This window comes from Chiloscyllium punctatum, chromosome 46 (genome assembly GCF_047496795.1).
Source record: "Chiloscyllium punctatum isolate Juve2018m chromosome 46, sChiPun1.3, whole genome shotgun sequence".
NCBI classification, from domain to species: domain Eukaryota; kingdom Metazoa; phylum Chordata; class Chondrichthyes; order Orectolobiformes; family Hemiscylliidae; genus Chiloscyllium; species Chiloscyllium punctatum.
The window spans coordinates 49,311,678-49,334,678 of record NC_092784.1 but is presented as its reverse complement, the minus strand read 5'-3'; the positions used below and the strand labels follow the sequence as shown (position 1 = coordinate 49,334,678).

The 23,001-nt window shown below is 44.2% G+C and overlaps 1 long non-coding RNA gene across 2 annotated transcripts in view; it reads right to left on the bottom strand.

Moving 5' to 3' along the window:
• Positions 1 to 22,490, bottom strand: part of LOC140468021 (uncharacterized) — a 102,453-nt gene extending 79,963 nt beyond the window's left edge. The window contains exons 1-2 of one of the 2 annotated variants that reach the window (XR_011955568.1): positions 22,446 to 22,490; positions 22,186 to 22,349 (exon numbers count right to left, since the gene is read on the bottom strand). This is a non-coding gene — a long non-coding RNA (uncharacterized lncRNA). The other variant, XR_011955567.1, reaches the window with a different exon arrangement.
• Between the last annotated feature and the right edge of the window lie 511 nt (positions 22,491 to 23,001).

Below are 23,001 nucleotides of genomic sequence, written 5' to 3'. Positions count from 1 at the left end.
TCCCCTGGGCCTGATGGCATTTATCCTAGGATTCTCTGGGAAGCAAGGGAGGAAATTGCAGAGCCATGGGCCTTGATTTTTATGTCCTCATTGTCTACAGGAATAGTGCCAGAAGACTGGAGGATAGCAAATGTGGTTCCCTTGTTCAAGAAGGGGAGTAGGGATAACCCTAGTAACTATAGGCCGGTGAGTCTCACTTCTGTTGTGGGCAAAGTCTTAGAGAGAATTGTAAGGGATAGGATTTATGAACATCTGGATAGGAATAATGTGATCAAGGATAGTCAGCATGGTTCTGTGAAGGGCAGGTTGTGCCTCACAACCTATTGAATTCTTTGAGAAGGTGACTAAGGAGGTTGACGAGGGTAAAGCGGTAGATGTGGTGTATATGGATTTTAGTAAGGCGTTCGATAAGGTTCCCCATGGTAGGCTACTGCAAAAAATATGGAGGTATGGCATTAAGGGTGAGTTGGAGGTTTGGATTAGGAATTGGCTGGCTGGAAGAAGACAGAGGGTAGTAGTTGATGGAAAAGGTTCATCTTGGAGTGCAGTTACTAGCGGTGTTCTGCAAGGATCTGTTTTGGGACCAATGCTGTTTGTCATTTTTATAAATGACCTGGAGGAGGTGCTAGAAGGTTGGGTGAGCAAGTTTGCGGATGATACGAAAGTCGGTGGAGTTGTTGACAGTGAGGAAGGATGTGGCAGGTTACAGCGGGATATAGATAAGATGCAGAGCTGGGCAGAAAGGTGGCAAATGGAGTTCAATGTAGGTAAGTGTGAAGTGATTCACTTTGGTAAGAGTAACAAGAAGATGGGGTACTGGGCTAATGGTAGACTACTTGGTAGTGTGGATGAGCAGAGGGATCTTGGTGTCCATGTACATAGATCTCTGAAAGTTGCCACCTAGATAAGTAGTGCTGTGAAGAAGGCATATAGTGTACTGGCTTTTATTGGTAGAGGAATTGAGTTCCGGAGTCCTGAGGTCATGTTGCAGTTGTATAAGACTCTGGTGCGGCCGCATCTGGAGTATTGGGTGCAGTTTTGGTCGCCATACTATAGGAAGGATGTGGAGGCACTGGAACAGGTGCAGAGGTGGTTTACCAGGATGTTGCCTGGTATGGTAGGAAGATCGTATGAGGAAAGGCTGAGGCACTTGGGGCTGTTTTCATTGGAGAAAAGAAGGTTTGGGGGTGACTTGATAGAGGTGTACAAGATGATTAGGGGTTTAGATAGGGTTGACCATGAGAACCTTTTTCCACGTATGGAGTCAGCTATTACGAGGGGTCATCGCTTTAAATTAAGGGGTGGTAGGTATAGGACAGATGTTAGGGGTAGATTCTTTACTCAGCGAGTCGTGAGTTCATGGAATGCCCTGCCAGTAGCAGTGGTGGACTCTCCCTCTTTATGGGCATTTAAACGGGCATTGGATAGACATATGGAGGATAGTGGGCTAGTGTAGGTTAGGTGGGCTTGGATCGGCGCAACATCGAGGACCAAAGGGCCTGTACTGCATTGTATTTTTCTATGTTCTATGTTCTATGTTCTAGATTCCCTACAGTGTGGAAACGGCCCTTTGGCCCAACCAGTCCATGCCGACCCTCCGAAGAGCAACCCCTCAGACCCACCCCCTTCTGACTAATGCAGCTAACACTATGGGCAATTTAGCATGGCTAATTCACCCTAACCTGCACATCCTTGGACTGTGGGAGGAAACCAGAGCACTCGGAGGAAACCCACGCAGGCACAGGGAGAATGTGCAAACTCCACACAGACAGTTGCCTGAGGCTGGAATCAAACCTAGGACCCTGTGAGGCAGCAGTGCTAACCACTAAGCCACCATGCCACCGGATTTTAGGCACGATCTTTGACACCTCCCTCCCCTTCCTGGACCTCTCCATCTCCATTAATGACGACCAACTTGACATTGACATTTTTTACAAACCCACCGACTCCCACAGCTACCTGGATTACACCTCTTCCCACCCTACCTCTTGCAAAAATGCCATCCCGTATTCCCAATTCCTCCACCTCTGCCGTATCTGCTCCCAGGAGGACCAGTTCCATCACAGAACACACCAGATGGCCTCCTTCTTTAGAGATTGCAATTTCCCTTCCCACATAGTTAAAGATGCCCTCCAACGCATCTCGTCCACATCCCGCACCTCCGCCCCACCCCTCCAACCGTAACAAGGACAGAACGCCCTGGTGCTCACCTTCCACACTACCAACCTTCGCATAAACCAAATCATCCGCCGACATTTCTGCTACCTCCAAAAAGACCCCACCACCAGGGATATATTTCCCTCCCCACCCCTTTCCGCCTTTTGCAAAGACCGTTCCCTCCGTGACTACCTGGTCAGGTCCACGCCCCCCCACAACCCATCCTCCCATCCTGGCACTTTCCCCTGCCACCGCAGGAACTGTAAAACCTGCGTCCACACCACCTCCTTCACCTCTATTCAAGGCCCTAAAGGGGCCTTCCACATCCATCAAAGGTTTACCTGCACATCCACTAATATCATTTATTATATCCGTTGCTCCCGATGTGGTCTCCTCTACATTGGAGAGACTGGGCGCCTCCTAGCAGAGCGCTTTAGGGAACATCTCTGGGACACCTGCACCGATCAACTACACCGTCCCGTGGCCCAACATTTCAACTCCCCCTCCCACTCTGCCGAGGACATGGAGGTCCTGGGCCTCCTTCATTGCCGCTCCCTCACCACCAGATGCCTGGAGGACGAACACCTCATCTTCTGCCTCGGAACACTTCAACCCCAGGGCATCAATGTGGACTTCAACAGTTTCCTCATTTCCCCTTCCCCCACCTCACCCTAGTTCCCAACTTCCAGCTCAGCACTGTCCCCATGACTTGTCCGGACTTGTCCTACCTTCCTATCTCCTTCATCCCCTCCCCCACTCACCCATTGTACACTATGCTACTTTCTCCCCACCCCCACCCTCGTCTAGCTTATCTCTCCACGCTTCAGGCTCACTGCCTTTATTCCTGATGAAGGGCTTTTGCCTGAAACGTCGATTTCGCTGCTCCTTGGATGCTGCCTGAACTGCTGTGCTCTTCCAACACCACTAATCCAGATACTTTACCTTAATGCTGGCTATTTAAAGCTTGGCTCAGAATATTTATTACTTTAGCCGTGCTCCAATATCTTTCCTCCTGTGTTGTATGGCTCCGAGAATTATCTTTTCAGTTTTGCAAAGACCACAGCATATGGACAGATGAGGGAAATCATTTGGGCTGTTTTGGTTTGTTATTTTAGGAACAAAATTAAAAATCCACCTGATTGCACCATTTAATTGAACCATGAGTGAATCTAAGACATTTGCCTCTCCCTCCCCACCAGTACAATTTGTCCAAATATTGATGCTCTTCTAGACAGTGGTCCTAAATCCACCTTTCACTAGTTTTAACCTGAACCCAGTGGATAAGCTTGCATTGAAATATTGCTTTGACTCAACTTATCTGAATACTTTAATATTTTACATATTTCTAGAAGGTATCCACTACTGTAACTAGTAGAGTTGATCAGGGGAACCAATGGATGTGGTATATTTGGACTTTCAGAAAGCTTTCAACAAGGTCCCAAATAAGAGATTAATGAGTAAATTAAAGTGCATAGGATTGGGGTAGTTATTGAGATGGTAGAAAACTTCTGAGCAGGCAAGAAACAAAGGGTAGGAATAAATGGGTCTTTTTCTGACTGGCAAGCAGAGACAAGTGGGTAACTACAAGGGTCTGTACTAGGACCACAGCCACTCCCAATGTATATTAATGATTTAGATTAAGGAGCTGAATGCAATATCTCCAAATTTGCAGATGACACAAAGCAGTATGGGTGGGGGAGCTGTTAGGAGGATGCAGAGATGTTGCAATGTCATTTGGACTGGCTGAGTGAATGGGAAATACATGGCAGATGCAGTATAATGTTGATAACTGTGAGGTTACCCACTTTGGTAGCAAAAATAAGAAGGCAGATTATATTTGACTTCTCTGTTGAGACAGAGAATTATTCAATGAGACTTGGCTATCCTTGTGCATCAGTCATTGAAAGTAAGTGTGCAGGTACAGTCGGCAGTAAAGAAGGTGAACTGTATGTTGGCCTTCACAGTGAGCGGGTTCGAGTACAAGAACAAGGATGTCTTGCTGCATTGTGAGACCACACCTGGAATATTGTGTGCAGTTTTGGTCTCCTTATCTGAGGAAGGATGTTTTTGCTGCAGAGGCAATGCAGGGAAAGTTTACCAAATCAATTCCTGGGATGGCCGGACGGATGCATGAGGGGAGATCGAGTCAGTTAGGATGGTGTTCACTGGAGCTTAGAAGAATGACAGGGGGATGCCCTAGAAACCGACAAATGTTTTAACAGTAAGACACAGGCTAGATGAAGCAAAGCTTTTCCCGCTGGTGGGAGAGTCCAGGAAAAGAGATCATAGATTAAGGATAAGGGTTAATCTTTTTAGGACTGAGATGAGGAGAAATCTCTTCACTCAGAACATGATGAACCTGTGGAATTCACAGAAAGTAGTGGGGGGCCAAAACATTATGTTTTTCAAGAAAGAGGTAGATATATTCTTGGGGCTAAAGAGAGGAATGGATATTGGGTGGAGGATGGGATCAGGGTATTGATCATTGATCATGCTCAATGATCAGCCATTATCATACTGAATGGTGGAGCAGGCTTGACTGGCTGAATGGCCTCCTCCAGCTCCTACCTTCTATGTTTTAATATTATTTATTTCCAGCCTTTCATTGTAGCTCTATTCTTCATTACTAGAAATTAACTCGGTCGCTTTCTCCTGTCATGTTGGCTTGAATAGTTTCCTTAATGTAAATTAAATTGCTGTTCTAAATGCAAAGTGGAAGTGAACATTAAACAGGCCATTGCTTTCCTAAATATCCCACCATGTAATTAGTGGGCTTGGTGTTAAACTGCCGATTCTTGGCTTTAATGCTGTGACCTACGTGTCCAAGCACAGTAGGCCACCCTGGCTTTAGACCAGCAGGACTCCAATAGGCCTTTACTTTGTTGAGGGAAGAGAAAATGAGATGGGAAGAGGGCAAAGGAGAAGCTAACCCTCCTGAGACTGAGACAGATCCTAAAGGAAACCGTACTCTCTTCAGAATGGCCATTGGAGAATCACCACATTCGGGACAACATACCATAAATACTAGTCTGCCCCTTCAGGCCAGACCAAGTCCCAATGGTTTACCACCCAGGGCAGAATTACACCTCACCTCATAGACCGGAATATCCAGTGAAGGATAAGGAAGACAATAAAATCTCCTTTACCCGAATTAAATCCACTTCACGATATTAAAAATCCAATTGATAAACCTCTTGTTAAGTGGAAATAAAGTTCAAACAACTGCTAAGTTCCCAGAATAAAGGAGCAAAACATGATGGAGGAGCTGAGGTAAGGATTGGTCTCTCACTGAGCGTGCCAGCTTCAGAAATAATCTCTGATTAAATGAAGTGATCTCCTTCAACTGATTGATTCTTCAGATTTCAGCTGGATTCGACAACAACTGAAGCCACCCTTGGCTGTTGTCACAACAACCTGGCAGCTATTTCAGCTTCAGTCTAAAGTCCAGCCCAGAATTTCACACTGATAGCAGAAACCTATAGAGTTTCAGGTGATAGACACACACACACATTTAGATACGTGCATAGACACATATACATGTGCGAAGGTACACACACAAATATGGATGCACACATAGACACGTCCAAACACATTGCATAAGTACACACACATACAGATACATAGACACATAAACAGACACACACAGACTTGCAAAGACATTCACATACAAACACAAACATTGACATAGACACAGACACGCACATAAACACATACATAGGTATGTAGATAGATAAATGCACAGACAGACACGCATAGACATACACAGACAGACACACGCATAGGAATGGACATACAAGCACAAACACACACTCAAGACATACATAGATACTCAGACACACAGGCACACGTAGACACATACTCAGACACACACATAGACACACAGGCATAAACAGATACAGAACATACATGGACACACACATAGACATAAACAGATGGACAGACACGTACACAGGCATGGACATACAGATCTTTTACCATGCATCATGTTAATGCTAGACTCACTGGCTGCAACAGTACTGAATGTTTATTTAAATTAGCAATAGAAACTCTCATCTCAGCAATGGGAATAAGCAGTGTTGCTGTAACATCTGCTGTGTCAGTGAAACAAGGTGAAGTAACACCTCCCTTTCCTGCCCCTCCCAAGGGGAGGTGCTTGCTCTCAGCAGGGCCCACGGCAGGAGATAAGTAGTGGGGAAAACAGCAGCAGCCACTCCCAGGACACATTCCCATCAACTGCGCTGCTTTAACCCACCCCAGTGTTCCCTGGCCAACGTCTCTGTCTCAGACTTGCTGCAGTGCTCAGGCGAAGCTCAGGGCAAACTGGAAGATTAGCATCTCATTTTCCACATGGGAAAACTACAACCTTCTGGACTCAATATCGAGTTCAACAACTTTAGGGTTTGAACTGTCCCATTTCCTCACCCCAGCCCCCACACACTAGGCCTTGTTATCACATAGTCTGCTTTTACACACCACCCACTGTTAGCCATTAACAGTCCCCAATATCAGCTATTCATCTCCCTGGCCTGATTGTGATTCATCCCTTTGTCTGTCTAAATGCTCTTCTCTCTCTTTGGGCTCTATCCCCACCTATTGTTTACTCCTTACCCCTGCTCACTACCTTATTTTCTGCATAAAAACCAACCTTTTCCTAGTTACCATCAGTTCTGAGGAAGATCACTGGATCTGAAATGTTAACGCTCATTTCTCTCCCATAGATGCTGCGAGAGTCTGCTGAGCTGTTCCAGCAATTTCTGTGTTTGCTTCCCACTAACTGTGACAGTTTCCCAGGTCATGGGCCTGGGAGGCAGTCGGCCATTTTAAGTAGCTGCTCGGCATTATGGGAGGGGCAGTACTTTACTTATGCCGCCTGCAGAAGGGACCCAAACCATTGCAGTGCATGGGCGAGGCTGCCGTCCTTTGGATTAGTCTGGCGCAGCTGCTTTTTATTCTCTCATGGGATGTGGGTCTCACTGGCTGGGCCCAGCATCTATTGTCCCTAATTGCCCCTTGAGAAGGTGGGGGTGAACCACTGCAGTCCACTTGCTGTGGGTTGATCCACAATGCTGTGAGGGAGGGAATTCCAGGATTTTGACCCAGTGACACTGAAGGAATGGAGATATATTTCCAAGTCAGGATGAAGGGGAACATGAAGCGGTTGGCATACCCCTGTATCCGCCTGCCCTTGGCATCCCAGGTTCAAAGAGGGGCTTGCAGGAGAAAGGTCACTGCCATGCCTTCACAGCAATCCAACTGGAGGGCAATCTGAGTGACCTGCACCTCCTGATGCCCCCACTGATAACATTTCACTATTTTAATATAAAAGCAAGTACTAAGCATGATCATGGGTTAGGTAGCATCAAGTAAAGAGATTGTTACAAAGTTGTGTGAGAGTACACGTGATGTAGAAGGCAGGAAGCTAGAAAGTGATAGGAGGAAAGAGTGCATGGTCCCTTTCAGAGATACAGTGCTTTTCTAAGCTTAGAGTTTTACATAGAGACTGTGTCTGTAAGTAGCTGAAAATTATACAGGCAAGTAGTATTACAGGTAGCACATGCATTACCAGTAGGAGGTCATCTAGAAGTGCGGAAGACTCAAGCTAAGATACAAGAGCATTTCTAATGGCCTGGATTAAGGACGTGGTTGAATTTTGCCATCTTTGTCATACAGGTTAAATGGTAAGAAAGCCACAGGCAGTAATAAAACCAATGCCTTTAGACTGGGAACCAGAGAAACCGGTATTAGTTACTGACTCTCAGCGTGAGGAATCAAATCCAGAAGGTTTGGATTTTGATATGACTCAGAGTAAACTGGACAATTTACTCTGAGTCACTATTGTCCAGAAGGAATGAGATAGGATAGTAAGCTATCTGTCTCAGGACCAGAGAACTGAATTGAAAGGTTTGTTACAGCGATATGAGGACTTATGAAGGAATAGTGGGGTGGACAAATACTATAGTGCATGAGATTGATGTAGGGAATGCTATTCCGATAAAACAACACCCCTACAGGCTTAATCGTCTCAAAGCAGCACAGGTTCAGAAGGAAGTGGAAGTGATGCTCCAAGAAGACATCATCAAACTGAGTCAGAGTGAGTGGAGTTTGCCGTTCATTTTGGTTCTGAAGCCTGACTGGACTCAATGATTCTGCGTGGATCATTGGAAAATCAACGCTGTAACGAAATCAGACTCATACCCATTTCCAAGGCTGGAGGACTATATGGAAAAAGTTGGGCAAGCCGTTTACATCACAAAATTGGACCTACTGCGTGATTACTGGCAAGTACCTTTGTCAGAGAGAGAGCGAAAACAAAAGAGATTTCTGCATTGGTAACCCCAAATAGGCTATATAAATTTAAAGTAAATGCCCTTTGGACTGAAGAAAGCACCAGCCACATTTAAAGAGACTTATGAACAGAGTTGTGGCAGGAATGACTAATTGTGCAGTCTGGGGTGGGGGGAGTAACAGGATCCCACGGTCATGAGTTAAAGCAAGAAGGAAAAAGCCAAAGAGAAAGATGAAGGAGTTGAGGTCCAGTTAGCTGACACCCTGATTGATGAAATGGTAAAGGAAAAACATGAACAAGCAGAGGATCAGACAAGGGTGTTTAGTTCTGAAAGATTACTGGAGTTACAACAAAAAGATGACACAATAGCAGATTGATATCATAAAGCCCACTCGGAAAACGAATGCAAAAATGGAGACCTTGGCAGGTTAGTACAGAAGAGAAATGTGCAGAAGTGCAACAGATTGTGTGGCCAATAGCAAACAGACAAGATAATCGATGTAAGAGGATGGAAATAAAGGTAGAAGATAAGTCCAGTGAGGAAGAGAGTGACGATGAGCAGACCCACCATATCCAAAGACCTGATAGGGATATACAAATATGTCAATACTCAATGAAAAAGAAGATTTCCTGATTTCCTTTGAGAAACTGGCTAGGCAGATGGGCTGGTCAGAGACAGTATGGGCAATGTTAATTCAAACGAAGTTGGTAGGCAGGGCTAGTGAGGTGTTTGCAGCACTGTCAGATGATTATGAAGATGCTTTCCTTTATCGATCAGAGTATTGAGTACAGGAGTTGGGAGGTCATGTTGCAGCTGTAACAGGACATTGGTTCGGCTACTATTAGAATATTGCGTGCAATTCTGGCCTCCTTCCTATTGGAAGGATGTTGTGAAACCAGAAAGGGTTCAGAAAAGATTTATAAAGATGTTGCTGGAGTTGGAGGATTTGAGCCACAGGGAGCGGCTGAATGGGGTGAGGCTGTTTTCCCTGGAGCATCAGAGGCTGAACGGTGACATGATAGAGGTTTCTAAAATCATGTAGGGTATGGATAGGATAAATAGACAAAGTCTTTTCCCTGGGGTGGAGGAGCCCAGAACTAGAGGGCATAGGTTTAGGGTGAGAGGGGAAAGATATAAAAGAGACCTTAGGGGCAACTTTTTCTCACAGAGGGTGGTACATGTATGGAATGAGCTGCCAGAGGAAGTGGTGGAGGCTGGTACAATTGCAACATTTAAAAGGTATCTGGATGGGTATATGAATAGGAAAGGTTTGGAGGGATATAGGCCAAGTGGGAATGGATTGGGTTGGGATATCTGGTTGGCACGGATGAGTTGGACCAAAGGGTCTGTTTCCATGCTGTACATGTCTCTGACTCTATGTCAAACAGGCTATTTTGTGTGCTTATGAATTGATACCAGAAGCATATAGACAATGATTCAGAACCATAAAGAAGGAACTAGGTCGGCCTTATGTTGAGTTTTAAAGAATTAAACATAGCAACTTTGATAGATGGGAGAGAACATTAAAGATAGAAAAGACATATGAGGATCTTAGAGAGATTATGCTGCTGGAGGAGTTTAAAAACTCACTTCCAGACATGATAAAAGCTCATATTGAGGAACAGAAAGTTCAAACAGCGGGAAGGGCTGGAGAGAGGGTGAATCAATATGCATTCGTGCATATATCGAAATTTAGCTTCAGACAGCAATTTCATTCCATGAGGGATAAAAATTGGGAAAAAGGGAAAAAGGGAGTTCCTTCGTTGGGAAAAAGTCAAGTGTAGTGGAGTTATAAAAATTAAATTGAAAATTAGACAATTAGAGTTAGAAGGTTAAAAAAAAAAGGGGAAAAAAAAAGAGCCAGGGCAGATGAGGAAGAAAGGGAACTGAAACAGTTTCAATTACAGTTCGAAGCAGAGGAAAGAGAGAAAGAAAAAGAGAGAGAGTTTGAACTTCAGAAGTTGCAATTTAAACCGCATACCAATAGGATTTAGTTCATAAGGGAATAGTTAGTAGTTAGGATGGAATTGTTCAGTTTGTCAGTAATTCTGTTAATTTGTTCACTGTTGGGGTTAAATAAATAAACTGTAACTTGTTACTTGTAACATAGAAACATAAACATAGAAGACAGGAGCAAGAGGAGATTGTTTGAGCCCGCTCTGCCACTCACGATGATCATTGGCTGATTGTCCAACTCAATAGCCCAGTCCTGCTTTCTCTCTTTATCCTTTATTCCATTCACCCCAAGTGCTATATCTAGCAGTCTCTTGAATACATTGAATGTTTTGGCATCAGCTCCTTCCTGTGCTAATGAATTCCACAGGCTCCCCACTCTTTGGGTGAAGAAATGTCTCCTGATCTCCATCCTAAATGGTCCACCTGAATCCTCAGACTGTGACCCCTGGTTCTGGATATACCCACCATCAGGAACATCCTCCCTGCATCTACCCTGTCTAGTCCTGTTAGAATTTTATAAGTCTGTATGAAACCCATTCCGCCCTTCACTCATCTGAACTCCAGTGAAAATAATTCTAACGTAGTCAATCTCTCCACATGCATCAGTCCCTCCATCCCTGAAATAAGCCTGGGAAACCCCTCGCTGTACTCCCTTGAGAGCAGGAGCATCTTTCCCCAGAAAAGGAGACCAAAGTCGCACACACTATTCCAGGTGTGGCCTCACCAAGGCCCTGTAAAGCTGCAATGACACATCCCAGTTCCTGTATTTGAAACGTCCCACAATGAAGGCCAACATACCATTTGCCTTCTTTACCGCTTGCTGTACCTGTATGCTTACCTTCAGTGACTGGTGCACAAGGACACCCAGGTCCCGCTGCACTCTCCCCTCTCCCAATTTACAGCCATTCAGGTAGTGATCTGCCTTCTTGTTTTTGCTTCCAAAGTGAATAACCTCACATTTATCCCAGTTGTACTGCATCTGCCGTTGATTTGCCCACTCACCTAGCCTGTCCAGATCATGCTGAAAGATTTCTGCATCCTAGTCACAGTTCACCCTCCCACCAAATTTGTGAATGTTGAGATGTCATATTTTGTTCCCTCATCCAAATCATTACTATACATTGTGGATAGCTGAGGTTCCAGCACCGATTCCTGTGATCACAGAGTGAGTATCAGGGATTCCTTTCATTTAACTACATTCTTAACAGATCACAAGGGGCAAGGTGAGCTTCTCTGGATGTTTCGGGTTTAATTATGAGAAGGGCACCTCTACTCCCACCATAACAGATTGGAGCTAGTGTCTTGGCTTAATTATCAGAAGGGTTCAATCCTTATCCCCTTCATAACAAGATCTTCCTCCATAAATTCTGCTGGAGCTGGTGAGTTTCTCCAGTCTTTTCCATTTTTATTTTAGATCTTCAGCATTGTAAGTAATTTTATATTTTTTAAACTTACCACTATTCACCTCCCCCAGCCACCACACCCCCCCCCCACCTCCCATTTCACTCCCCCCACAGGATGCCTCCCTCTCAAGTTCTTGGGTCTGCCTCAGCAGACTTGGCCAACATCAGGTATCCAGCTGCCATCTTGAATAGGATGGCATTTGCACCTGTGGCCAAATGTACTGTGTGTCACTCCCAGTAAGTGCAGCCTCTAGGAATCCCATTGACCCCTGACCTGGAGGCCCCAGAATCCAGGAAAGACCAGAAAAAAGATCATATTTGGAAATGAACAATACCCAATACTCCAGGTAAGACCTATCGGGTGTCTTACAAAAGTTCAATCTTGACTCCTTGCTCCTGTACTCTGTACCCCTGTGATATCAAGTGTGTAATTTGTCTAACTCGGCCCAACTCGTCCATGTCAACCAAGTTTCCCAAACTAAACTAATCCCGTTTGCCTGCGTTTGGCCCATATCCCTTGAAACCTTTTCTATTCATGTATCTGTCCAAATGTCTTTTAAATGTTGCAGTTATACCTGCATCGACCACTTCCTCTGGCAGTTCATTCCACAAATGAACCACCTTTTGTATGAAGGCCTCTTAAATTATGGTATAGTTTCGGTTAGAGTCTGGGTTTTGAACTATTGTTAGGTGAATTTGGCTTGTGTATCTGAAGGAGTTTAATGATTAACTAGGAAGTATGGCTGAAGCCAGGGTTTACATTTAAATACAGTTAACATAATTTCTGTAGTGTTTCTGTAGTGTAGTGGTTATCGCATTTGCTTAATACGCGAAAGATCCCCGATTTGAACCTGGGCAAGAACAGTCTTGTTCCCGATGGCAGTCTGGTCGATTGACATGAGTGTGCACTTCTTGTGGGCAGCACGGTGGCACAGTGGTGAGCACTGCTGCCTCACAGCGCCAGAGACCCGGGTTCAATTCACGACTCAGGCGAACTGATTGTGTGGAGTTTGCACATTCTCCCCGTGTCTGCGTGGGTTTCCTCCGGGTGCTCTGGTTTCCTCCCACAGTCCAAAGATGTGCAGGTCAGGTGAATTGGCCACGCTAAATTGCCCGTAGTGTTAGGTGAAGAGGTAAATGTAGGGGAATGGGTGAGTTGCGCTTCGGCGGGTCGGTGTGGACTTGTTGGGCCAAAGGGCCTGTTTCCACACTGTAAGTAATCTAATCTAATCTAATAATGGAGTTTGTTTATGTTGGAAGTGTTTAGGAGCAAATAAAGTAAACAGTGTAGTGCATTAACCTTTCAGATACAAGATCCTGGATATTATTTCTGAGTTGAAGAAAAGATTAATAGGATTCAATTGGGCAGTTTTCTGAAGATCTTAGCTGAAACTGGATTTGTAAATTCAGTTGCTCCTGAGGAATGTTTGGACTGTTAATAGAAAAGTTGACCTCTGTGTAAGAGATCCAGACCAGAAGTGTTTGGTTAAAACATTGAAGGGGTTATTTCAAGCTGAGAAAGTTTAGGTTCGGTTGCATGAAGGCTCCAGAAAGAGCTGTTAGATTCTCATGACAAGGAATGGAAGCCACAGCTAAACCAAACTTTATGTCGGATAGAAAAGGGAATTCTTTCTTCTGTTTGAGTACATTAGAGAGATGTTGTTAGGACCAATAGAATTGGATTTTAACATGTGTTTTGAAATTATTTGTGTTATATGTATATTGTTTGGTTTATATGATTTTAATCTTCATTTCTTTTGTGTAATAAACTACTGTTTTATTGTTAAACTCATACCTGCAACTTTATGTGTTTGTGCCCGAATGAAAGATTATCACATGAAAACAAAACAAAATACAATCATCAATCCAAATTTCAGTCTGGGGTCTGACATTCCCAGTAATAATATCAGTCCTTATTAATAAAAATCAAGGGTACTGTTTGCTTTATTAGTGGCTCCATCCACTTGCCCTATTACCCAGATCCTCCGCTCCTGCATCCATTTTGGAACAGTACTCCTTATTTATATCGTCGCTTCGTGTTCTTTTGACCTCACACTTCTCTACATTGAACATCATCAACTATCTATCCGCCCACTCCACCAACTTGTCGAAGTACTTTTGGCGTTCTATGCTGAACTCCTTTGAGTTTACATTGCTTCCAGGTTTCATATTGTTCACACACTTTGGAATTGTCCCCTGCACACTAAGATACAGAGCATTAATATCCATCAGAAAAAGCGAGGGTCCCAATTCCAATCTCAAGGAACTTCACTACAAACCTCCCTCCAGCTTGAAAAAATTCCGATTGATCTATTTCTTATTACTCAATCAATCTCGTATCTACGTGACTCCTGTCCCTTTTATTGCATATAACATAACTTATCTGACAAGTCTTGTTGTGTGGCACTGTACACCCTCTGGACGTCCGTGAACATCCAATCAACAGCATCGCCCTCATTCAGTCTTTCCGATACAAGTAGACAACCTGAAATCCGAAAAGCTCCAAAGTCTGAAGGTTCTTTGTGAAGTTTTTTTTCTCATTAACAAGGTTGTTTGGCATGCAAACAGTTAACCCAAGTCGACACCCACTCGATGCATGTCGCTCAGAGGTGATGTGGGAGGCCTGAGGTTTCTCTCTGAACGCCACAAGTCGACATCTATTTGATGTGTGTCACTCAGATGTTGGGGGAGTGTGGCTCAGCACTCGCCAGCCTCAATTCTGTCTCCAAGGTCCGTTTTACTCAGTAGGTCTGCTCCTCAGGTAAACTTTTTTAACATTTCACCATCAAACTGCCACTTATTCTGAAATTTAAAAAATTCTGAATTCCGAAAGCCAGCTGGTCCAGAGCATTTCGGATAAAGGATTGTGCACCTGTACCTCTTCCATAAACACTTTAGAAAGCGAATTAGTAAATATGTTCTTTACAAATCCTTGCAAGGTCTTTCTAATAGAGTCATAGAGATGTATAGCACGGAAACAGACCCTTCGGTCCATCTCCTCCATGCTGACCAGATATCCTAGATGAATCTAGTCCCATTTGCCAGCACCCAGCCCATATCCCTCTAAACCCTTTCTATTCATATACCCATCCAGATGCCTTTTAAACGTTGTAATTGTACCAGCCTCCTCCACTTCCTCTGGCAGCTCAATCCGTACACATACCACCCTCTGCGTGAAAAAGTTGCCCCTTAGATCTCTTGTATGCCTTTCCCCCTCACCCTAAACCTATCCCCCAGCCCAGAGAAAATATTTTATTTATTTATCCTATCCATGCCCCTCATAATTTTATAACCTCTATAAGGCCACCCCTCAGCCTCCAATGCTCCAGGGAAAATAGCCCCGGCCTATTCAGCCTCTCCCTGTAGCTCAAACCCTCCAACTCTGGCAACATCCTTGTAAATCTTTTCTGAACCCTTTCAAGTTTCACAACATCCTTCCGATAGGAAGGAAACCAGAATTACACGCAATATTCCAAAAGTGGCCTAACCAACATCCTGTACAGTTGCAACATGACCTCCCAACCCCTGCACTCAATACTCTGACCAACAAGGGAAAGCATACCAAACACTTATTCACTATCCTATCCACCTGCGACTCAAATTTCAATTATTGTATCTTTTACCATTTGACTGCTAATTCTATCCCAAATAATTGCTTCTGGAATCTTCCCCAGCTTTGATGTTACACTTACCTAGTATATTTGTTGGACTTATCCTTACAATTCTTTTCAGACAAAGGCATGGGGTGTGTAATTCTCCAATTTGATGGTATTTCTGCTGAGTGTAGGGAAGTTTGAAAGCTAATTGCCACTACCTCTGCAATTTCCACTCTCACTTCTTTCTATTTTCCTTGGATGCATCTTATTCAGTCACAGTGCCTTGTCAAATACAAGTATCAATTGTCTATTCAAGACTTCTTCCTTAACAGTTCAGAACCCTTGTAGTGACTGAGATTCATCCTGTATTGTCTTGGTCTAGGTAGCATCACCCTCATTGGTAAAGACAGATGCAAACTATTCACTTAATACCTTGACCATGATAAATTCCCTTTTTGGTTCCTATTTGAACCTACTTATTCTTTTGCCATTCTTTTAATATTCATCTGCCCACAGAAGGCTTTGGGATTCCCCTTGCCTAGGACCTCCAACACTCCAGAGAAAGAAGTCACAGCCTCTCCTTATAATTAAACCTTCCAGTCTCAGGAACATCCTTGTAAATTTTTTTTGCACCCTTTCCAGTTTAATAACATCCTTCCTATAACAGGGCGACCAGAATTGCACGCAGTACGCCAAATGTGGCCTCACCAATGTCTTGTACAGCTGTCACATGACATCCCAACTCCTATACTCAATGCTCTGACTGAAAAAGGCAAGTATGTCAAAGGCCTCTTTCACCACCCTGTCTACCTGTGATGCCACTTTCAAGGAACTATGTACCTGCAACCCGAGGTCTCTCTGTTCGACAACACTCCCCAGGGCTCAACTGTTAACTGTGTAAGTCCTTCCCTGGCTTGCCTTACCAAGATGCGATGCCTCCCATTTACCTTTCAGTAGCCCACTGGCCCAGTTGATTCAGATCCTGTTGTACTTTGAGATCATCTTCTTCACTGTCCTCTGTTCCACCAATTTGGTGACATCCACAAACTTAATAACAATGCTATCTCTGTTTTCATCCAAATCATTTCATCTCAAACATAGAACAGCCATGAGTTGACAGCTATGAAAATTATAAAGATGTTTGTCAGCTGATTACAGCTGGAATTAGCAGGAACACCCAAGAAACAAACATCCCAGCTCACTGTTAAGGCTTAAAAATAAAGAGAGAACTTGACATTCAGCTTCCATTTGGATGGAACACACTAGTTTCTCGGAACCACCTGCCAGGGACTGTATTGTTTTAAATATCAAGCTCCTGTTGTAGAGGTTTGTAGGAACACCTTTGAACTGGTTCATCAGGAATAAAGTTAAAGGGTTCCCCATTAGCATGATGGATATAAAGGGTAGCACGGTGCTTCGGTGGTTAGCACTGCTGCCTCCCAGCACTACGGACTCGGGTTTGATTCCCCCCTTGGGTCACTGTGTGGAGATTGCACATTCTCCCTGCATTTGTGCAGGTTTCCTCTCTCAGTCTAAAGATGTACAGGTTCGGTGGATTGGCCATGTTAAATTGCCCCGCGGATTAGCCGTCAGAAATATAGGGTACAGGTCTGGGTGGGATGCTCTTCAGAGCAGCGGTATGGGCTGAATGGCCTTCTTCCACACTCTAGGAATTCTGTGAACATCTACCACCAGGGTGGTGTGGTATCTCAGTGGTTAGCACTGCTGTCTCATGGTGCCAGAGGCCCAGGTTCAATTCCAGCCTTGGGCGACTGTTTGTCTGGAGTTTGCACATTCTCCCCGTGTCAGTGTGGGTTTCCTCCCACAGTCCAAAGATGTGTGGGTTAAGGTGAATTGGCCATGCTAAATTGCCCATAGTGTTCAGGGCTGATAGGCTAGGTGCATTAGTCAGGGGTAAATGTAGAGTATTAGGGTCTGGGTGGGAGTATTGGTGTGGACTTGTTGGGCCAAAGGGATTGTATGATTCTAGAAGAAAGTGAGGACTATAGATGCTGGAGTACCAGAGTTGAAAAATGTGGTGCTGGAAAAATACAGCAGGCCAGGCAGCATCCGAGGAGCAGGAGAATCGACGTTTTGGGCATAAGCCCTTCTTCAGGAATGAGGCTGGTGTGCCAAGTGGGCTGAGATAAAAGGTAGAGGGGAGGGAATTTGGGGGACGGGCGCTGGGAATACGATAGGTGGAAGGAGGTGAGGGTGAGGGTGATAGGCTGGAGAGGGGGTGGGGGCGGAGGGGTCGGGAAGAAGATTGCAGGTCAAGAGGGCGGTGCTGAATCCGGGGGTTGGGACTGAGATAAGGTGGGGGAAGGGGAAATGAGGAAACTGGAGAAATCTACATTCATCCCGTGTGGTTGGAGGGTTCCTAGGCGGAAGATGAGGTGCTCTTCCTCCAGGCGTCATGTGGCCAGAGTCTGGCGATGGAGGAGGCCAAGGACCTGCATGTCATTGGCGGAGTGGGAGGGGGAGCTAAAGTGTTCAGCCACGGGGCGGTTGGGTTGGTTGGTGCGGATGTCCCAGAGGTGTTCCCTGAAACGCTCCGCAAGTAGGCGGCCTGTCTCCCCAATGTAGAGGAGACCACATCGGGTGCAGCAGATACAGTAAATGATGTGTGTGGAGGTGCAGGTGAATTTGCGATGGATATGGAAGGATCCATTGGGGCCTTGGAGGGAGGTGAGGGGAGAGGTGTGGGCGCAAGTTTTGCACTTCTTGCGGTTGCAGGAGAAGGTGCCGGGAGTGGAGGTTGGGTTGGTGGGAGGTGTGGACCTGACAAGGGAGTCACGGAGGGAGTGGTCTCTCCTGAACGCTGATAGGGGAGGGGAGGGAAATATATCCCTGGTAGTGGGGTCTGTTTGATTCTATGCTAACTGCCAGTCTTTTCTCGTATTTCATCTTTGCTTCTCTAATGTGCTTTCTCTCCCCTTCTCTGAACCTGCTGAATTTCTCTTGATTCTCAATTGTGCTTTGTAACTGGCTCTGGCCTTAAGCACATTCTTACTAAATTCCGTTGTCATCCAGGGATGAATTTATTTGTCCTTTCTTTTCCTTTTAAGTGTATCCAAACTATATCCTCTTTGCAAGTAGTCCATTGCTCAGAAACAGTTTCTCTTGCTAATCATTTGTTCCACTTTATTCTGCCCAACTCTCTTCTTGCCCCATTGAAATCAGCTCTCTGCCAATTGTCCATTTCATTCTCATTCTGCTCCCCACCCCCCACCCCTGCACCCCTCCCCCCCATCCTTGTGATACAATGATTCTTCCACTTTAATGATAATCCTCTGATATTCATTGAATCATACAGCATGGAAACAGACCCTTCGGTCCAACCAGTCCGTGCTGACCATAATCTCAAACTAATCTAGTCCCACCTGCCTGCGTTTGGCTCATATCCTTCCAAACATTTCTTATTCAGGAATGTATCTAAATGTCTGTTAAACATTGTAACTGTACCCACATCCACCACTTCCTCAGGAAGTTCATTCCACACATAAACCACTCTGTGGAAAAGAAGGGCCTCTCATGTTAGTGCCCCCTCGTCTTGAAATCCCCCACCATAGGGAAAAGGCATCTGCCATTCATCTTATCTACTCCCCTCATAATTTCACAAACCCTCATAAGGTCATCTCTTAATCTCCTACACTCCAGTGAAAATGTCCCAGTCTATCCAGCCTCTCCTTATGTTCAAACCCTCCATTCCTGGGAACATCCTGATAAACTGCTTCTGAACCCTCTCCACCGTAATAACATCTTTCCTGTAACAAGGAGAGCAGAGCTGGACACAATACTCCAGAAGAGGCCTCACCAACATCCTGTATTACCTCAACATAACGTCCCAATTCTATACTCAAAGGTCTGAGCAATGAAGGCAAGCAAGTTAACTGCCTTCTTAACTACATGTGACTGATCCACTTGAACCAAGAATAAAATCTTGAGTCATACTAGACTTGAAATATGAACTGCATTTCTCTCTGCACGGAAGTGGCCAGAACTGCTGAGCTCTCTAGTACTTTGTGTTTTTATTTTAGATGTCTGCAGCATTTTGCTTTTATTGCTAATACTAACACATTCGATCCTAGTCTCTCTGAATTAGCATCAAATGAATTGGTACAAATGAGTACAAGTTTAATATTAATGTTAGGATCAGAAACACTAAGACCGGATCATTATTTGCTCTTTGTTCAAGGCAAAGCAGGCAATAAGTTCATTCAAATAAAGCTAACCCTCAGTCTCATGCTTTAATGTTTTATTGCCAGAATTATTGGTAATTAAACAAAGTAGACATTATAAAGACTAAGTTAGCTTATTGACATAGCTTAATATTGATCTTTTGCTAGAATATTGTGTGAAATTGCGGCTAATCTATAAGGATGTCTCATCTTGCTTTGGAGAGAAAGGCACTCACATGAAGGGCCAACAAATGGTTGAATCAGAGGAGCAGGAGAATCGACGTTTCGGGCAAAAGCCCTTTTTCCTGCTCCTCGGATGCTGCCTGACCTGCTGTGCTTTTCGAGCACCACTCTAATCTCCAGCATCTGCAGTACCCACTTTCGCATGAATGATGGAATGTCAAATACCAAACTTGCATTTGACAAAAAAAAAGTGCTGGCTGCATTGAAAATAGTACAGAGGGCTGTTAGGGTGCAGAGATGTAAGTCATAATAGACTAGTAAAAAAAAATTAATCTCTTTGCAGTGTCTCTGAACTCCCAACATTCCTTATCAGCACTTAGAACAAGCATGTCACCCTATCTCAAAGGATAAGAGCTCCTGACCCTAAACATCTGTAACGGTTGATTTCCTTTCAAAGTACAATTAATGAGGGGCATTCTTCAGCGAGAGAGGTTTACAGAAAAGTACCAGCATCCCCAAGCTCGGCTTTCACAGTTTCTGGGGAGATAAAGGATCCTTCACGTTTAAAGTCTGACTCCTTGTTGATCCCATTTGTTCTTAACAATGTAAACTTTGTTTGAAAGACGGTTGTTTTCATGAAGGATTACCAAGGAGATGAGATAAACATCTCTCAACCTAGTTCTAATTTGGTATTGTTTGGGTCAGGTGGGATGGGCTGGAGAAGCATCCTTGTACTCTGTTCATGGGTAGAAATGTTTTAACAGCTTCTCAGAACTGCGTCTGATGCCTGGGATGTCCAGACAAGCATCATCTGTTGGTATGCTTGGACAAGCTGGTCAAAGGCTGACAATTCTGCAGCAAGCTGACCCCTTAAATGCTGTCCACCATCTGCAAGTTACAAATCAGGCATATGATGGAATACTCCCAAGTTGCCAGAATGAGTGCAGCTCAAACAACACGCCAGAAGTTCAGCAGTAGCCAGGACAAAGGTGCACCCTCAGACTTTAAACATTCACTCCAACCATCACTCCGCACAATGATATTGATGTTTACCAGCTACGCAATGGGACAACTAACCAACGCTCCATTAACAGAATCTTCCAAACCTGCAACCTTTCGGTGAACAAGGTCAGCAGTTATACAGGAACATCACCCTCTGCAAGTTCCCTGTCAAGCCCCACACTATCCTATTGCTGTTCCTTTCTTGTTATAGAATCAAAATTCTGGCAGTCCCTCCCTAATACTGCGGGTGCACCCACATCCCATAAGACTGCAGTGGTTCAATTAATCTCTTTGCAGTGGTTCAAGAAGGCAGCTCACCTTCTGAAGGGCAAAGAGAGATTGCCAATAAATATTGGCCTTGCTAGTGACACTTGTATCGCAAGAAGCAGTAAAATAATCATGGTAGCTTACTTCACTCTGCATGAGTTGTGGCAATGCCCTCATCAACATCCGCTTTACAAAAGGTGTTTATCTCTCCCATCTGTAAGCATTGAATATGACTCATTAACGAGAAGAAGATTGCATTCCAAGAGAGAAGGTGCAGCCTTTGTCTGTGGGAAAGATGACTTTGAAATCACCTATGGGAGGTTTAGGGGTAATATTGAGCAATACATATCCTCTCAGACTCGACTGACCAATTCTGAACATTAACTACATTGCAACAGTGAACCATGTGGTAAAAATACTCATTGCCTGGAAAGCACCTAAGGAAGACCCAAAGCCATATGCAAAGTTATATAAATGGAAATAATCATTTTGCTTTTTAGATAATTGCAGCCAAATTCGGCTTCGTAAGCATAAAGTAATAAATGCCATGATTGGACTGTCGGCCAGAATTTTATTGAGAGGATCAGGTGTATAATAGATTGAATAGCAGCCATGGGAAACTGTTACAGCCTGGAATCTAACTGAGGGGTTTGGATGACTCAGATATAGAATAACAGATACCAGGCGTGCTATTGCAACTAACTCTCCAAACCAGAAACACAACTGGTCAGGTGGCCAACCCTAAGATTTTATTTTATGTTAAAATCAAGGGTAAATAAAATTGCTTGGATAGTAAAATGCAAAGCTGACCAGATTTCCATCTGTTCCCTGTCAGCTGGGCTGGATTATAAGTGCCCACCAGGAGTGAGTTACAAGCTGAATTCCCACTGAACAATTAAAGTGGTTTCTAGGCAGAGAGGAGTTTCAGACTGTAATTGAAGCATTGAACTGCAATGGGTTTGTACGTAAAATAATAGATACTATTAAATGTTACAGGCCGGAATTGTGTACACATATAGAATAACAGATAAGCGAGAATCTAATCAGAATTATTTATCAAATAATAGATGCCTGGGAGTGAGTTGTTAGCTGAAATCTAATCAAGGGTGTTCAGAAAATTGGGTTTTTAATCTGCTCAAAGGCTGATCCTTACCTCCTTGTTTGCTGATGCTACATCTTGAGCGGTTTTCTTGACAGCTTTTGTCAGCGGTGATCTGCCGCTGACAAGGGGACGTTACAGGGTCCAAGTCTCACTCAACCAGAACGGCAATCAAGCCTGTGTTGCTAAGATTATTCTGAAGCACACCCTTATCAACCCTATTGTACATAGAGAGAGAAAAACAAATGGGGGTGAAATCAGTGCAGGCTGGAATCTAATGAACTGGTCTAAACGGCTTCGAGATAAGGAGCTACCTAGGAGTCAGTTACAGGCTTGACTGTTATAAGAGTATTGTGAATAGTGCCAACTGAATGTAGAAAGTCACGCAGGGTTAAAATAAATAGATCTTCTCACGTTGCATCAAAGGATCAGTCCCAATGATAAAATGTGTCAATTGCTTAATTTTGCCAATGGCTAATCCTACCCAGACCCTTTTCCCTTTTCGCCTCGATTAATGGACAGTCATTCATTACATGCCTGCATTTCAAGCCTTCAGTTCCAAAATGTATTGGTGTATATTTAGATCATCGACCATTACTCAATCTATCATCTGCTTTTCCACATCCTTCACCACGATCAAATCTCCCAAACTCGGCACGGGAGGGTTAGCCTGCTGTCATCAGCAAATATGACATACCAGGCCACCTGCTCCACATCACTTACCAATTGTATGAGGAGGTGGGCTCTCAGATTGCCCTCTGGAGAGTTGCATCAGTTCCACCCTTGCATTGAGAAAAACAAATTAACAGTCAGTCACTCAGTTAGCCTGTTTTTATAAATAACATGTTCAGAGATGTTATTACACACTTC